Source organism: Otolemur garnettii, unplaced genomic scaffold (assembly GCF_000181295.1).
Source record: "Otolemur garnettii isolate 467f Iridium unplaced genomic scaffold, OtoGar3 scaffold00035, whole genome shotgun sequence".
Lineage (NCBI taxonomy): Eukaryota > Metazoa > Chordata > Mammalia > Primates > Galagidae > Otolemur > Otolemur garnettii.
Genome location: NW_003852430.1, coordinates 16,402,154 through 16,405,284, shown reverse-complemented (window position 1 = coordinate 16,405,284; position 3,131 = coordinate 16,402,154). Strand labels below are relative to the sequence as shown.

The window sequence follows — 3,131 nt, the reverse complement described above, 5'->3', positions numbered from 1 at the left end:
AACAATGACAACTACAACCAAAAAATAGCTGGGCGTTGTGGCAGGCGCCTGTAGTCCCAGCTACTCAGGAGGCTGAGGCAAGAGAATTGCTTAAGGCCAAGAGTTGGAGGTTGCTGTGAGCTGTGATGTCACAGCACTCTACCCAGGGCAATAGCTTGAGGCTCTGATTTTTTGCTTTTGAGACAGAGTCTCTATTGCCCTGGATAGAGTGCCATGGCATCAGCCTAGCTCACAGCAACCTCAAACTCTTGGACTTGAGCAATCCTCTTGCCTCAGCCTTCCAAGTAGCTGGGACTACAGGCACCTGCTAAAATGCCTGGGTAATTTTTCTATTTTTAGTAGCAATGGGTCTTGAAAACACATGTAGTGAGAATAAGATGGAGGCTATCAGGCTAGGGCAGACATGACACAGGAGATTTGTGACCTTTTAGGTGACCTTCACCTCCAGGCGCGGTGGCTCACACCTGTAATCCTAGCACTCTGGGAAGCCGAGGCAGGTGGATTGCCTGAGCTCAGAGTTCGAGACCAGCTTGAGCCAGAGCAAGAGGTGTCTCTAAAAATAGCTGGGCTTGACCAGAGGCTTCACATCAGATTTCTACCAAACCTTTAAAGAGGAACTAAGACCTATTTTACTCAACCTTTTCCAAAATATAGAAAAGGAAGGAATACTACCCAACACATTATATGAAGCAAACATCACCTTGATCCTCAAACCAGGAAAAGGCCCAATAAGAAGCCCAGCTCGCCCAAGTCTTGTCCTCTCCTCTTCTGACATCATGTCCTTTACTACTTGTTCCACCACCTTCTCCAGCAATTACTGGTCCCTGGGCTCAGTCCAGGCGCCCAGCTACAGTGCCCGGCCCACCAGCAGCGCAGCCAGCGTCTATGCAGGCGCCGGGGGCTCTGGCTCCCGGATCTCCATGTCCCACTCCACCAGCTTCCAGGGCGGCTGGGGGTCCGGGGACCTGGCCATGGGGATGGCCAGGGGGCTGGCAGGAATAGGGGGCATCCAGACCGAGAAGGAGACCATGCAAGAACTGAATGACTGCCTGGCCTCCTACCTGGACAGAGTGAGGAACCTGGAGACCGATAATCGGAGGCTGGACAGCAAAATCTGGGAACACCTGGAGAAGAAGGGGCTCCAGGTCAGACTGGGCACATTACTTCAAGACCATCCAGGACCTGAGGGCTCAGATCTTTGCCAATTCTGTGGACAATGCCCGCATCATTCTGCAGATTGACAGTGCCCATCTTGCTGCTAATGACTTTAGAGTTAAGTATGAGACAGATCTAGCCACGCGCCAGTCAGTGGAGAGTGACATCCATGGGCTCTGCAAGGTCATTGATGATACCAATATCACTCGACTGCAGCTGGAGTCAGAGATCGAGGCCCTCAAGGAGGAGCTGCTCTTCATGAAGAAGAACCATGAGGAGGAAGTAAAAGTCCTACAAGCCCAGGTTGCCAGCTCTGGATTGACTGTGGAGGTAGATGCTCCCAAATCCCAGCACCTGAGCAAGATCATGGCAGACATGCAGGCCCAGTATGACGAACTGGCTCCGAGGAACCAAGAAGAGCTGGCCAAGACCTGGTCCCAGCAGACTGAGGAGAGCACCTCAGTGGTCACCTCACAGTTTGCTGAAGTCGGAGCTGCTAAGACAATGCTCACAGAGCTGACACGTACAGTCCAGTCCTTGGAGATCGAACTGGACTCCATGAGAAATCAGAAGTCCAGGTTGGAGGACAGCCTGAGGGAGATGGAGGCCCACTATGCCATGCAGATGGAGCAACTCAATGGGGTCCTGCTGCATTTGGAGTCAGAGCTGGCACAGACCTGGGCAGAGGGGCAGTGCCAGGCCCAGGAGTATGAGGCACTGCTGAACATCAAGGTCAAGCTAGAGGCTGAGATTGCCACCTACCGCCGTCTGCTGGAAGATGGGGAGGACTTCAACCTTGGTGATGCCCTGGACAGCAGCAACTCCATGCAAACCATCCAAAATACCACCACCCACAGGATAGTGGACAGCAAAGTGGTGTCTGAGACCAACGACACCAAAGTTCTGAGACACTGAGGCAGTAGAGCAGTATGTCCTTATACCAATAAAGGGTTCAGGCTCGGAGCCTGTGGCTCAAGTGGCTAAGGCGCCAGCCACATACACCTAAGGTGGTAGGTTCAAATTTAGCCTGGGCCCACCAAAAAACAATGACGGCTGCAACCAAAAAATAGCCAGGTGTTGTGGTGGGCGCCTGTGGTCCCAGGTACTTGTGAGGCAGAGGCAGGAGACTCGCTTGAGCCCAGGAGTTGGAGGTTGCTGTGAGCTGTGATGCCACAGCACTCTACCCAGGGGGACAGCTTGAGGCTCTGTCTCAAAAAAAAAATTGATTAAGATTTTCTCTAAATTATTTGTTGAAATAACTCCAGTCTTCATGGCTTAAAAATGATGTCTCAAACTTAGACTGAAATGCTGAACTTTCATACCCTACCAAAAATTCCTTTTTGCAAGGTGCCCTCCATGCAGGGGTCTCAGCGCCTCTCCTACAATTACCCCCTGTACTGTGCAAATTCCCGAGGTTAGGCGTACACTGTCACCTGCTTCCGAAGAGAGGCAGGGAGTGACTGAGAAGGGACAGGAAGCAGCCCGGAGAGAGGCTGCACCAGAGTGGAGAGGCTGCGTGTGGCTGAGCTCCAGCTTGCAAGGAGCTGCCGGGCAGAGGCTGACCCCCTCTTCCAGGATCCCGCCGGGCCTGGCTCCCCTCGGGTGACCTGCCTGGGAGGCTCCGGGTGTTAGTAAGGAAAACAGCCAGAGACAGCAGCACGTGGAAGCCCCGAGGCTGCCCCGCGTCGCCGAGAGCGCTGGGGACACCGGGCCCAGCTGCTGGGAGGGCTAGGGGGTTCGGCCATCGGAGAAGAGGCGAGAGTGCTCAGGAACAGCGCATTTGGGGAGAACACCGGGGGCCGCGCTTCTCTCGGAAGACCACACAAAGACGTCGCAGGCTCTGGAACTTTTCGGAAGAGATTGTGGTGGAGGGACGGCATCAGTCCCTGTGGAAGGGAGCGGACGCTTCGGACTGGCCTCCGAGTTCATAGCAATCTGAAATTAAAACAAAAGTGCTGTTCAGAGAAGAGCGTGCT

The 3,131-nt window shown here is 53.8% G+C and overlaps 1 pseudogene across 1 annotated transcript; it reads left to right on the top strand.

Moving 5' to 3' along the window:
- The first annotated feature begins 776 nt into the window (after nt 1–776).
- Nucleotides 777–2,077, top strand: LOC100945574 (annotated as a pseudogene). The gene has a single exon (XR_001161281.1). The product of XR_001161281.1 is annotated as a keratin, type I cytoskeletal 18 pseudogene (transcript).
- The last annotated feature ends 1,054 nt before the right edge of the window (nt 2,078–3,131 follow it).